Genomic DNA, 15,355 nt, shown 5'->3' with positions numbered 1-15,355 from the left:
AATTATGCTGCATATTTAATTATTTAAACCATAGCAACACCTTGTTTTTTGTTTTTTTTAACTACAGTCCAGATTCTATCATTGTTTTATTATATTTACTTTATCACATCTGTCCATCCCTCTACTGATCCACTAATCTACATTATTCTTTGAGTGTATTTCAAAATAAATTAGAGACAACAGTTATTGTCCTCACAAATATTTTATCAGGTCCTTCACCAAACATTTGTCTATAGTTTTTTTTTCTATTTAAAACTTTACAAGGAAATGCACAAATCTAAAGATAGCACCTGAGTTTTGATAAAAACCTGCAGCTTAGAAAGCCAAATCCTTAGAGGGGTGTAGAACTGGATCATTACCATTACCTCATGCTCTCATGTTCCTTGCTAGTCAGCCCATGTCTATGCCATCCTCTGGAAGCAACTACTGTTTAGCATCCTTCTTAGACAATTACTTTGTGTATTCTAGAACTTCATACAAATGAAGTCATACGTTGTATAACTCTTATTTTGCTTGAGTTAAGATTGCTTGTCTTTGCTCTATTTTCAAGACTCATTAATGTCTTTGTGTTCATTAATAGTTCTTTCCTTTTTCTTGTCTTCCATTGTATAGATTACTGTATTTTACTTATCCATTCTCCTGTTGATAGACATTTTAAACCATAGCCGCTCTAATTGCTCTTTGTCTTTAGTCAATTTCCAGTGTGGTTAACGGGAAAGTTTCTATTCATTCTCCTCAGCACTTATGCCAAATCTATGTCACTAACTTCAAACCTATATTTCATTTCACCTTTAGTTCATACTAAACCCTTACTCCCCTCAACCTCAGTCTGTCCTCCTTTTCTGAAAATCACTTCGGCATTTTATGCAAACTCTTGTGGTCTGCTACATCTCAGTCCAGTCCCTCTCAATTTCCTTTCTTGCACCTTCTTCTTCTTCCTGGTGCTTCTTAGCAATCTGTTTCTGTTCTTTTTGATTCTACATAGTTCCTCTGGATAATTTCATCTCATTGATTTTAACTGTTACTCACATGCTGATGACTCCTAAATCCAAATCTATAGCCTTGACATCTTTCTGGTAAGTTCCAAATCTGCCGAACAAGCAGCTATTGGATATCCTAACCTGAATTTGTCTCAAGTACATCAACTTCAACATGTCTAAAATTGATTTTACTTCTTGCTCATTTTTTTTTTAGTCCCTAGAAGGCATATTCCTCCTTCGTTGACCTAAGCTCCCACATCCAGTCAGTGGTAGATTCTGTTGCTTTTATTTAGCTCATTTCATAGCTGTCTCATTCTCACTGCATTATCTGGTTTTAGTTATGGCTCATCAGATATATCTGCTCTCAATTTTGTACAGCTCAGATGTCTTCCATATTCCTTCTAGTCATCTTTCTAATCAACTTGTATGTGGGGTGAGCACTTAGTCATGTACAACTCTTTGAGACCCCATGGAATATATATATAGCCCACCAGGCTCCTCTGTCCATGCATGAAGTTTTCCAGGCAAGAATATTGGAGTGGATTGCCATTTCCTTCTCTAGGGGATCTTTCCAACCCCAGGATCAAACCCACGTCTCTTGCATCTCCTGCATTAGCAGGCAGGTTCTTTACCAGTTGAGCCACCAGGGAAGCCATTAAGTTGGGTAAAGCCTATATGAATATATTTAGTCAAAAGTCATCAACTCAGCAAATATTTAGTCAACAGTCATCCCATTCAGCAAATATTAATTGGATGTCTTCCATGTGCTCAACCAGAGAAGGCAATAGCATCGCACTCCAGTACTCTTGCCTGGAAAATCCCATGCATGGAGGAGCTTGGTAGGCTGCAGTCCATGGGGTCACTAAGAGTTGGACACAACTGAGAGATTTCACTTTCACTTTTCACTTTCATGAATTGGAGAAGGAAATGGCAACCAACTCCAGTGTTCTTGCCTGGAGAATCCCAGGGATGGGGGTAACCTTGGTGGGCTGCCATCCATGGGGTCACAGAGTCGGACACGACTGAAGTGACTTAGCAGCAGCAGCAGTAGCATGTGCTAGACACTGTTCCAGATAGTGAAGATGAGTAGTGAACAAAATGTGGTCTGTTCTTATGGAGCTACAGTTCTAATGATGGTTGTAATGGTAGAATATAAATAAATAGATAATATCAGATAGCAGTGAATGTCAATAAGAAAGAATAGAGTTAGGTGGTAGGAGATAAATAAATAGATGTCATATGGCAATGAATGTCAATAAGAAAGAATAGTTAGGTGATAGTGATATAGTATGGAGACATTAGGGAAGTCCTTTTTAATAAGGAGACACTGTAACAGGGACGTGAATGGAATGAGAGGACAAATGATACAGATATCTAAGGAAGATCAGTCCAGGCAGAAGAAGCAGAGCAACAAGTGCAGAGGCTCTGAAGTGGAAGCGTGCTGGTTAAATCCACAGAACAACAGGGACACCACAGGGGCTAGAGCCATGTGAGTAAGGGAGAAGGGGGAAGGAAATACAATCAGAAAGCACTGGGGTTGGGGGTGTCTTTAGAGCTCCTTTTATGGAATTTGGATTTGATTCTGAGTGAGTTAGAAGATTTTGAGCAGAAGAGACATGATCATGAGCACATGGGTGGCATGTCTTTAAAGGATCACTCTGGTTCTTGTTTACAAATGGATATGAACTGGAAGCCATTCCAGAAATCCAAGGATGAGGTACTAATAGCTCAAACTGGTTGGACTCTGTGGAGGACGTGGAAAGTGGTCAGATTCTAGATACGTTGCGAAGTCAAATGACAAGAAGTGCTGGTAGGTTGTGAGGTGGATATGACAGAAGCAATTTCAAGGAGGATCCCAAGGGTTTCAGCCTGAGCAACTAGAAGAATGGGATTACCATTTGTGAAAATGGAGAAACTAAGGAATGGAAATCAAGAGTTTGGTTTTAGAAGGATTAAAAAGTAAGGAGTATGTACATGGTGGATTGGCAGTTGGATGTACAGATATATCCATTGATATGTTTATATCAGTGTTTATATACACACATGCACACACATACTTCTGAAAGTGCTTACCTCTTGTGCTTACAGTTCATGCACTCTTCGTGCCCCAGCAATACTAAACACACTGTGTTCAAACCTCTGTGCCTTTGCTAGCATTTTTTGTTAGAATACTGATTGCCATACTGCCAGTACTGGCAAATACTGATTCAAAAATCCTGTGTTGAGGGACTGACATGAAGTCTTTCATAATTTTGATTGCTTTATACATCAAGCTGCTGTATCTTGTATTGTGTTTACAAGTTTGTGCCTTCTTTTGGACTCAAGGATAGAGTGTTTTTTAGGTGTTTTTCTCTTAAAGCCCTGGCTTACTGCAGAGTTCTAATAAATGCCTCTGTGCAGTGTTTCTGTCATTTGGCTTTATAATCCAAGCCTTATGAAGAGAATGGTTTGTATTAAACAGCTTTAGTGTAAGGTTATACATGTATTTGGCAAACTTAATATCATTGACAGTTTCTTGGAAACTATTTGATCCATGTAACTACTTAATATCTAGTTGATGGGAGTCTGAAGGCTTAGAAACTGATGCTGCCAAGAAAACTGAAAATGCAGGAAGTTCACGAGAACAGTACTTCCGATCATGTGAGAATGTCAGCAGCACGTCCCTGTTTTTTCTGTACTGTGCGTGTGATGCTTTCTCAAGTCTGGAAAATTGTCAAAATGCAGATTTCTTGGGCTCTAACACGGGCATAATACAGCATTTGAGGCGGTGAAGAATGCCTTATCCTCTCCTACCCTCTCCCCATGTCCATAAGTTTCTTCTCTATGTCTGTTTCTCCATTGTTGCCCTATAAATAAATTCTTCAGTACTATTTTTCTAGATTCCATATATATGCATTAGAATATAATATTTACCTTTCTCTTTCTGACTCACTTCACTGTGTATAAATAGGTTCTAGGTTCATCCACCGCATCAAAACTGACTCAGATGCCTTCCTTTTGATGGCTGAGTAATATTCCATTGTGTATGTGTACCACAATTTCTTTATCTATTTATCTGTCAATGGACATCTAGGTTGCTTCCATGTTCTAGCTATTGTAAATAATGCTGCAATGAACAATGGGATACATGGGTGTTTTTCAACTTTGGTTTCCTCAGGGTATATGCCTAGGACTGGGATTGCTGGGTCATATGGTGGTTTACTCCTAGTTTTTTAAGGAATCTGCATACCATCTTCCATAGTGGCTGTATCAATTTACATTCCCATCAACAGTGCAAGAGCGTTCCCTTTCCTCCACACCCTCTCCAGCATTTATTGTTTATAGATTTTTTGATGCTGGCCATTCTGACTGCTGTGAGGTGATATCTCATTGTAGTTTTGATTTGCATTTCTCTAATAATGAGCAGTGTTGAGCATATTTTCATGTGTTTGTTAGCCATTGGTATGTCTTCTTTGGAGAAATGTCTGTTTAGGTCTTTTTCCTACTTTTTGGTTGGGTTGTTTGTTTTTCTGGCATTGAGTTGTATGAGCTGCTTGTATATTTTGGAAATTAATCCTTTGTCAGTTGTTTCATTTGCTCTTATTTTCTCCTATTCTGAGGGCTGTCTTTTCACCTTGCTTATCGTTTCCTTTGCTGTGCAAAAGCTTTCAAGTTTAATCAGGTCCCACTTGTTTACTTTTGTTTTTATTTCCATTATTCTAGGAGGTGGGTCATAGAGTATCTTGCTTTGATTGATGTCATCCAGTTTTCTGCCTATGTTTTCCTCTAAGAGTTTTATAGTTTCTCATCTTACATTTAGGTCTTTAATCCATTTTGAGTTTATCTTTGTGTAGGTGTTAGGAATTGTTCTAATTTCATTCTTTTACATGTAGCTGTCCAGTTTTCCCATCACCATTTATTTAAGAGCCTGTCTTTGCCCCATTGTAAATTCTTGCCTCCTTTGTCAAAAATAAGGTACCCATAGGTGCATGGGTTTATTTATGGGCTTTCAATCTTGTTCCATCAGTCTATATTTTTTTTTGTGTGCCAGTACCGTACTATCTTGATGACTGTAGCTTTGTAGTATAATCTGAAGTCAGGAAGGTTGATTCCTCCAACTCCTTAATTTCTCAAGACTGCTTTGGTTATTCGGTTTCTTTTGTGTTTCCATATGAATTTTGAAATTTTTGTTCTAGTTCTGTGAAAAATGCCATTGGTAATTTGATAGGGATTGCGTTGAATCTGTAGATTGCATTTGGTAGTGTAGTTATTTTCACAATATTGATTCTTCCTACCCAGAAACATGGAATATCTCTCCATCTGTTTGTGTCATCTTTGATTTCTTTCATCAGTGTCTTATACTTTTCTGTGTACAGTTCTTTTGCTTCCTTAGGTAAGTTTATTCCTAGATATTTAATTTTTTTTTTGTTGCAATGGTGAATGGGATTGATTCTTTAATTTCTCTTTATGATTTTTCATTGTTAGTATATAGAAATGCAAGTGGTTTTTGTGTATTGATTTTGTATCTTTCAACTTTGCTAAATTCAATGATTAGTTCCAATCATTTTCTGATACTGTCTTTAGGGTTTTCTATGTACAGTATCATGCCATCTGCAAACAGTGAGAGCTTTACTTCTTCTTTTCTTATCTGAATTCCTTTTATTTCTTTTTCTTCTCTGATTACTGTAGCTAGGACTTCCAGAACTATGTTGAATAATAGTGGTGAAAGTGGACACCCTTATCTTGTTCCTGATCTTAGGGGGAATGCTTTCAGTTTTTCACCATTGAGAATAATGTTTGCTGTAGACTTATATATGCCCCTTACTATGTTGAGGAAGGTTCCTTCTGTGCCCATTTTTTGAAGAGCTTTAATCATAAATGGGTGCTAAATTTTGTAAAAGGCTTTTTCTGCATCCATTGAGATGATATAATCTTTTTTTCAATTTGTTAATATGGTGTATCAGATTGATTGATTTGCATATGTTGAAGAATCCTTGCATTCCTGGTATAAACCCAACTTGATCATGGTGTATGAGCTTTTTGATGTGTTGCTGAATTCTGTTAGCTAAAATTTTGTTGAGGATTTTTGCATCTATGATCATCAGTGATATTGGCCTGGAGTTTTCTTTTTTTGTGTTGTCTTTGTCTGGTTTTGGTATCAGGTTGATGTAGAATGAGTTTGGAAGTGTTCCTTCCTCTGCAATTTTTGAATGAGTTTTAGAAGGATAGGCATTAGATGTTCTCTAAATGTTTGATAGAATTCTTCTTTGAAGCCATCTGGTCCTGGGCTTTTGTTTTTCGGGAGATTTTTGATCACAGCTTCGATTTCAGCACTTGCAATTGGGCTGTTCATAAATTCTATTTCTTCCTGGTTCAGTCTTGGAAGATAGAAGTTTTCTAAGAATCTGTCAACTTTTTCCAGGTTATTCATTTTATTACCATATAGTTGTTCATAATAGTCTCATAATCCTTTGTATTTCTGCATTGCCTGTTGTAACCTTTTCATTTCTAATTTTGTTGATTTGATTCTTCTCTCTCTCCTTCTGGATGAATCTGGCTAAAAGTTTGTCAGTTTTGTTTATCTTCTCAAAGAACCAGCTTTTAGTTTTATTAATATTTACTATTGTTTCTTTCAGGCTTCCCTGGTGGCTCAGATGGTAAAAGCGTCTGCCTGCAATGTGGGAGACCCAGGTTCAATCCCTGGGTTGGGAAGATCCCCTGGAGAAGGAAATGGCAACCCACTCCAGTACTCTTGCCTGGAAAATCCCATGGACTGAGGAGCCTGGTAGACTACAGTCCATGGGGTCACAAAGAGTCGGACACGACTGAGCGACTTCACTTTCACTTTCATTTCTTTTTCATTTATTTCTTGGATCTTTGTGATTTCTTTCCTTCTACTAATTTTGGGTTTTTTTTTGTTCTTTTTTTGTTCAGTTGTTTTAGGTGTAAAGTTAGGTTGTCTATTCTATGTTTTTCTTGTTTCTTGAGATAAGATTTTATTGTCATAAACTTCCCTCTTAGAGCTGCTTTTGCTGCATCCCGTAGGTTTTGAGTTGTTGTGTTTTCATTGTCCATTTGTTTCTAGGAGTTTTTTTATTTCCCTTTTAACTTCTTCAGTAACCTGTTGGTGATTTAGAAACATGTTGTTTAATCTCCATGTGTTTGTGTTTTTTACAGTTTTTTTCTTGTAATTGATATCTAGTCTCATAGCGTTGTGTTCGGAGAAGATGCTTGATATGATTTCAATTTTCTTAAATTTACCGAGGTTTGATTTGTGACCTAAGATGTGGTTTAGCCTGGAGAATGTTCCTGTACCCTTGGGAAGAAGGTGTATTCTTCTGCATTTGGATGGAATGTCCTGAAGATATCAATGAGATCCATCTCATCTAATGTGTCACTTAAGACTTGTGTTTCCTTATTAATTTTCTGTTTTAATGATCTGTCCATTGTTGTGAGTGGGATGTTAAAGTCTCTTACTATTATTGTGTTACTGTCAATTTCTCCTTTTATGTCTGTTAGTGTTTATCTTATGTATTGAGGTCCTCCTATGTTGGGTACATAGATATTCATAATTGTTATGTCTTCCTCTTGGACTGATCCCTTGATTATTATATAGTGTCCTTCCTTATCTTTTGTAATTTTCTTTATTTTAAGGTCTACTTTGTCTAATATGAGGATTTCTACTCCAGCTTTCATTTACTTCCCATTTGCATGCAATATATTTTTCCATCCTCTCACTTTCAGTCTATATGTGTTTTTAGGTCCAAAGTGGGTTTCTTGTAGACAGCATATATATGGGTCTTGCTTTTGGATCCATTCAGCCAGTCTGTGTCTTTTGGTTGGAGCATTTAATCCATTTACATTTAAAGTAGTTATTGATATATATGTTCCTGTTTCCATTTTCTTAATTGTTTGGGGTTGATTTTTTAGATCTTTTTTCTTCTGTTATATTTCTTGACTGTATAAGTCCCTTTAACAACTTGTTGTAAAGCTGGTTTGGTGGTACTGAATTCTCTTAACTTTTGCTTGTCTGAAAAGCTTTTTATTTCTCCCATCAATTTGAATGAGATCCTTGCCAGGTGCAGTAATCTTGGTTGTAGATTTTTCCCTTTCAGTACTTTAAATATATCCTGCCATTCCCTTCTGGCCTGCAGAGTTTCTGCTGAAAGATAGCTGTTAAGTGTATGGGATTACCCTTGTATGTTACTTGTTGCTTCTCCCTTGTTGCTTTTAATATTCTTTCCTTGTGTTTAGTCTTTGTTACTTTGATTAGTGTGTGTCTTGGCGTGTTTCTTCTTGCGTTTGTCCTGTATGGGACTCTTTGAGCCTCTTGGACTTGATTGTCCAAGACTATTTACTTTTCCACATTGGGGAAGTTTTCAACTATAATCTCTCAAAAATTTTCTCATACCCTTTCTTTTTCCCTTATTCTTCTCGGGCCCCTATAATTTGAATGTTGGTGCATTTGCTATTGTCCCAGAGGTCTCTGAGACTATCCTCAGTTCTTTTCATTCTTTTAATTCTTCTAGGTCTTTGTTAATTGATTCTTGGATTTTCTCCATTTTGTTTTCAAGGTTTCTGATCATCTTTACTATCCTTGTTCTGAATTGTTTTTCAGGTAATTTGTCTATTTCCTCTTCATTTATTTGGAATTCTGTGTTTCTGGTTTGCTCCTTCATTTGGGTAGTATTTCTCTGCCTTTTCATAATTTTTTCTTAACTTGCTGTGTTTCAAGTTTACTCTTCCCAGGCTTCAAGCAAAGTTGAATTCTTTCCTTGAAGAAGGTTGAATTCTTTTTTTTTTTTTTTTTTGGTTTCTGCCCTCCTAAGGCTGGTCCAGTGGTTTGTGTAAGCTTTGTGTAGAGTGAGATTTGTGCTGAGTTTTTGTTTGTTTGTTTTTCCCCTGATAGGTAAGGCTGAGTGAGGTGGTAATCCTCTCTGCTGATGATTGAGTTTGTATTTTTGTTTTGTTTGTTGTTTAGCTAGGCGTCCTGCACAGGATGCTACTGGTGGTTGGGTGATGCTAGGTCTTGTGTTCAAGTGGTTTCTGTTGTGTGAGTTCTCACTATTTGATACTCCCTACAGTTAGTTCTCTGGAGAAGGAAATGGCAACCCAATCCAGTGTTCTTGCCTAGAGAACCCCAGGGACGGGGGAGCCTGGTGGGCTGCCATCTATGGAGTCACACAGAGTCGGACATGACTGAAGTGACTTAGCAGCAGTCTAGGGTCTTGGAGTCAGTGCTCCCACTCCAAAGGTTCAGGGCTTGATCTTTGGTCAGAAACAAAGATTCCACAAGTGGTTTGTTATGGCATTAAGTGAGATTAAAATAAATGTCCAAAAATAAGAAGCCAAAGATGAACCCCAGACAAATGGCAGTTACAAAATCAGGCAAATAATAGTTAAAATAATGGAATATACACACATACATATACACCCATAAGCAAAATCAAAACAGTCCAACAAAAATAAAGTACAGTAGATTAATCCGGCAAACAAAAGAAATCAAAATTTGTATTTACCAGTTAAGAACAAAACTAAAGCACAAACTAGAAAATGAAACTAAAGCAATGTGCCAAGTGGGGAATAGAGCAATGAAAACAAAACTAACAAATATGTTGAGAGGAAAGTAAGGAAAGAAAAGAAAGAATGGATATGCAAATTTAAATAGAGATAGATGAAGATTTATATACATTAAAGATTAACTGCAAGGAGAAGAAAACAGTAGGAAAGGCAAAGAAAAGGATAAATATACCAAAAATACAATAGGTTTTTAAAAAATTAAAATTATAAAGAGGAGAAAAGAAAAGAAAAAAAGGGAAGAGGAAAGAAAAAAGGAAAACTCCACAGAACTGCAAAAGCCCAATGTAGAGGCAGAGGTTTATAACAACATTAAAAAGTGTGACTGAATATGCACATATACATATACACCAATAGGCAAAATCAAAAAAGTCCAACAAAAATCAAGTACAATAGATTGACCCAGTGAACAAAAGAAACCAAAAATCATATCTACCAGAACAAACTAGCCAAAGCACAAACTGGGAAACAAAACTAAAGCAAGATGCCAACTGGGCAATAAAGCACTGAAACTAAAACTAGCAACTATGTTGAGAGGAAAGGAGAGAAAGAAACAAAAGAAAGAATAGATATGCAAAGTTAGATAAAAGTAGATAAAGAAGATTTATATATGTTAAAGATTAACTGCAAGGGGAAAAGAACTGTAGGAAAAGGAAACAAAGGAATAAATATAGAAAAAATAAAAATAGGTTTAAAAAATTAAAAAGAAAAGAAAAAAAAGAGGAAAACCCCGCAGAAGTGCAGAAACCCAATGTAGAGGCAGAGGTTTGTAACACTAAAAAATGTGACTAGAAAAAATAAAGCTCAAAAGCTTAATTGGATTTCATAGTGCCAGTAAAATTGACAGCTACAGCAGAGGGGAAAAAAGGGTGGGGGAAGGAAAAAAAAATCCAAAAGAATCTACAGAACAAGTCAAAAAATAAGAATAACAAATGTTTTTCTTGAGTCATTGCTGTCAGCGTCCTTCCCCTCACTGGGAGTCATAGTCCACTTTACCTCCCTTGGATGCCCTCCAACACTGTGCTGATCTCTGGACCTGCTGTGGGGTCAGCTCAGATTCTAATCTGGTCCTACTCCTGTGTGTTCTTGCCTCCAGTGTCCACAGCTATCAGAACTAGTGAGTTTTCTTTTGTGGGAGCTCTCACTGACCTTTTATATATTTCATAAACAGAGTCTGCCTAGTTGATCCTGTGGATTTAATCTGCAGCTTGTACAGCTGGTGGTAAGGTTTTGAGTCTTCTTCCTTAGCCACACTGCCCCTGGGTTTCAATTGTGGTTTCATTTCCACCTCTGCATGTGGGTCGTCCACTGGGGTTTGCTCCTGGGGCTGCCCTGGAGGACTTGGGTTTGCCCCTGTGAGGGCCAGGTGTGGAGTTGGTGCAGCTGCTTGGGTCGCAGGGGTTCTGGCAGCACCAGGTATTCAGGGGAGTTGGCGGCGAGGGTAGCAGGAAATACAGTGCTCTAGAAGGGTATGGCAACCAGTATTGGCCAGTACACTCCAGGATTCTTGCCTGGAGAACCCCCTCCTCCCTGACAGAGATGCGTGGCAGGCCACCATTTACAGGGCAGCAAAGAGCTGCACATGACTGAAGTGACCCTATGGGCATAGACACAAGACATTTTTTGCCTGTGGCAGCTCTGCCCCAGTGACAGTTGAGTGTGAAGGTGGTGCAGCTGCATGACTTGCAGGGACCGTGGCAGCACCAAGTGTGCAAGGACACGGACTGCCTCCGCTGCAGGAGTTATGTCCCTATCAGAGTCTTTTTTCAAGCCTCTTGTAGCTGGCAATAAAAAGGCCTATCTGTAGCTCTGCCTGTTGAGGTACTTACAGGGCTACCTAGCCTGGGGTCCTTCTCTGTTGTTCGGTGTGTCAGACACATAGAGGGGCCCTCCTGGCTGGGATCCTAGTCTGTAGGTTGGCACCTCTGGCACTTAAAGTGGCACCCTGGGTGCAGTACCACTCTGTAGTGCAGTGTGTCAAGCGTTTAATGGGCCAGCCTCTCTATTGTTCAGCTGCCGATGCTGGCCCCTGGGGAGAGAGAGGCTGTGGTGATGGTTCCATTCCCTATCCGTGACTCAGCAGTATCACCTTGCTTCCATGTCTACCTGGCTTTCCTCCCTCATATCCCCTCAATCCGTCTCTTCTCCCTCACATCCCCTCAATCCATCTCTGTGCAGTCAACCGCAGCCCTTGCCCTGGGATTGCCCCACAATCCCTAAACTCCAGCACCCAGCTGCTGCGCCTTCCAAGGGACCAGTGTTCCTGCCCAGGGTCTGTATGGCTGCGGCAAGGACTGTATGATTTTCACTCCATTTAGGCTGCCACAGATCAGCTGTTTCACTCTCAGCCATAAGTGTTTCTCCTCTGACTCAGACAATTGCCCTGATGCGGAGATTGGACCCCTGCCTCAGTCCCCCCACCTGCCGAGGGCAGGTCCAGTCCTTCTAATACTCCTGTTTTTCCCCATAGTTCCTTCATCCTACCGAGTTTTGTGTGGTTCTATATATTCTTTTCCCCTGGTCAAGTACTCTTATCTGCTGTTAGCTGGTGTTCTGCATGCACTTCTGTCTCTGAAGGTATATTCCTGATGTATCCTTGGAGAGAGATGTACTCCACGTCCAATGACTCCTCTGCCATCTTGTTCTAGAGAAGATTTTTACCTCTTATTTTTAAGAAAGTTCTATTTGAGTCTAGGGTAAATTGAGGACTACCTTGTAATTAAACGTTAAAAAATTTTAGCTACTATTGGAGCTTTTTATTTATGTATGTTTGTTTTATATATATACTTATTTATAGTTTGAAATCTTACTGTAAACTGTGTGTCTTAATAAATAGTATTAATTACACTATTTATTAATCAATAACCTCAGATATGCAGATGACACCACCCTTATGGCAGAAAGTGAAGAGGAACTAAAAAGCCTCTTGATGAAAGTGAAAGTGGAGAGTGAAAAAGTTGGCTTAAAGCCCAACATTCAGAAAACGAAGATCATGGCATCTGGTCCCATCACTTCATGGGAAATAGATGGGGAAACAGTGGAAACAGTGTCAGACTTTATTTTTCTGGGCTCCAAAATCACTGCAGATGGTGACTGCAGCCATGAAATTAAAAGACACTTACTCCTTGGAAGGAAAGTTATGACCAACCTAGATAGCATATTCAAAAGCAGAGACATTACTTTGCCAACAAAGGTTCGTCTAGTCAAGGCTATGGTTTTCCCTGTGGTCATGTATGGATGTGAGAGTTGGACTGTGAAGAATGCTGAGCGCCGAAGAATTGATGCTTTTGAACTGTGGTGTTGGAGAAGACTCCTGAGAGTCCCTTGGACTGCAAGGAGATCCAACCAGTGCATTCTGAAGGAGATCAGCCCTGGGATTTCTTTGGAAGGAATGATGCTAAAGCTGAAACTCCAGTACTTTGGCCAACTCATGCAAAGAGTTGACTCAATCAAAAAGACTTTGATGCTGGGAGGGATTGGGAGCAGGAGGAGAAGGGGACGACAGAGGATGAGATGGCTGGATGGCATCACTGACTCAATGGACGTAAGGCTGAGTGAACTCTGGGAGTTGGTGATGGACAGGGAGGCCTGGTGTGCTGCGATTCATGGGGTCACAAAGAGTTGGACACGACTGAGTGATTGAACTGAACTGAATGCCTGTTTTAATAAAGAGTACCATTTTTGAAGCCAAAACAAAATTAAGTATACATTTTTCGTTTTTTTTTGCCAACTGTGGAATATCTCATTGTATGACCCACAAGCAAGATATTTGCATTATTTCTTCGACATATCGTAATGTTCTCCAAGGACACAAGCATAAATAAGCCACAACTGCTAAATGTGGAAATCCAAATCATTGGGTTCATAAGTAAATGATTCTTGTCTTGTGTTTTTAGGTTCCTAGATTGTGGTGAGCTGTATCCTCAGATGGTGGACCTGAATTTAGCTGGCGATCCTACTGAAGGAGCCTCAGTGGCAGTGCAGAGGGACTATGGCTTTTGGTGTCCCCGAGAGTTGAAAATGGATCCTGATTTTGGATATTCCTTTTTGCACATGCGTGATTGTTCACCTCCTTGTCCAAATATGTACGTTAGGAGAAAGGAGCTTTCATTTGCTCGGTATTTCATAGGATTAATTTCAATCATTTGCCTCTCTGCCACATTGTTTACTTTTTTAACTTTTTTGATTGATGCGATAAGATTCCGTTATTATGAAAGACCCATTATATTTTATGCCGTCTGCTACATGATGGTGTCGTTAATTCTGTTTATTGGGTTTTTGCTTGAGGAACGAGTCACCTGCAATGCATCCAGCCCTGCACAGTATAAGGCTTCCACAGTGACCCAAGGATCTCATAAAAAAGCCTGTACCATGCTTTTTATGATACACTTTTTTTTTTTTTTTTTTACTATCGCTGGCAGTGTTTGGTGGGTGATTCTTACCACACATGGTTCTTGGCAACTGTGCCTAAGTGGGGTAGTGAAGCTATTGAGAAGAAAGCCTTGCTGTTTCATGCCAGTGCGTGGGGTATCCCTGGAACGCTGACCGTCATCCTTTTAGCGATGAATAAAATTGAAGTGATAATATCAGTGGCGTGTGTTTTGTTGGCCTCTACAATGTTGATGCCTTGAGGTATTTTGTTGTTGCACCCCTCTGCCTGTATGTGGTAGTTGGGTTTTCACTCCTTTTAGCCGGCATTATATCCCTAAACAGAGTGCGAGTTGAGATTCCATTAAAAAAGGAGAACCAGGATAAACTGGTGAAGTTTATGATCCGGATTGGTGTTTTCAGCACTCCATATCTCGTACCACTCATGGCTGTGATTGGATGCTACTTTTATGAGCAAGCATAAAAGTACCGTGGCATCTGGGAAACAACGTGGATACAAGAATGCTTCAGAGAATATCACATTCCATGGCCATATCAGGTAAGGGAAATCTTGTTCTAAATTTCAAAATAGCCAGGACATGGAAGCAACCTAGATGCCCATCACAGGTGAATGGATAAGAAAGCTGTGGTACATATACACAATGGAGTATTACTCAGCCATTAAAAAGAATACATTTGAATCAGTTCTAATGAGGTGGATGAAACTGGAACCTATTATACAGAATGAAGTATGCCAGAAAGAAAAACACCAATACAGTATAGTAACGCATATATATGGAATTTAGAAAGATGGTAACAATAACCCTGTGTACGAGACAGCAAAAGAGACACTGATGTATAGATCAGTCTTATGGACTCTGTGGGAGAGGGAGAGGGTGGGGAGATTTGGGAGAATGGCATTGAAACATGTATAATATCATGTATGAAACGAGTCGCCAGTCCAGGTTCCATGCATGATAGTGGATGCTTGGGGCTGGTGCACTGGGACGACACAGAGGGAGGGTAAGGGGAGGGAGGAGGGAGGAGGGTTCAGGATGGGGAGCACGGGTATACCTGTGGCAGATTCATTTCGATGTTTGGCAAAACTAATACAATTATGTAAAGTTTAAAAATAAAATAAAATTTAAAAAAATATTTAACAGTGAAAAAAGCTAATCTTAGCTGTTTTTTTTTTTTTAATCTTCATGAAAAACCTGAACATTAAAATTTTGAAGTGAAGTTAATGAACAAACTTATTGTAGTAAGAATGTCATACACATGTTTCTGTTAACATCTTCCTTTTAAAAGATCACTTTCGTGAGTTCAAACCATGAGCTTTTAAGCACTTCACTTCTGTTATCACAAAATAGTTGCTTGTTGATTACTTAGAAGTCTGCAGGTTTGAGGGGAAGATGTTGATTAAAAGACAGTGTCTGTGGAAATTTTACTGA

At 39.0% G+C, this 15,355-nt stretch overlaps 1 pseudogene; it reads left to right on the top strand.

The window, feature by feature from the left end:
- Window positions 1-14,484, top strand: part of LOC105005530 — a 17,175-nt pseudogene extending 2,691 nt beyond the window's left edge.
- Window positions 14,485-15,355: the final 871 nt, after the last annotated feature.

Source organism: Bison bison, unplaced genomic scaffold (genome assembly GCF_000754665.1).
Source record: "Bison bison bison isolate TAMUID 2011002044 unplaced genomic scaffold, Bison_UMD1.0 scf7180017858497, whole genome shotgun sequence".
Taxonomy (NCBI): Eukaryota; Metazoa; Chordata; class Mammalia; order Artiodactyla; family Bovidae; genus Bison; species Bison bison.
Note: the sequence above shows the minus strand (reverse complement) of the source record. Positions and strands in the feature narration are given on the sequence as shown.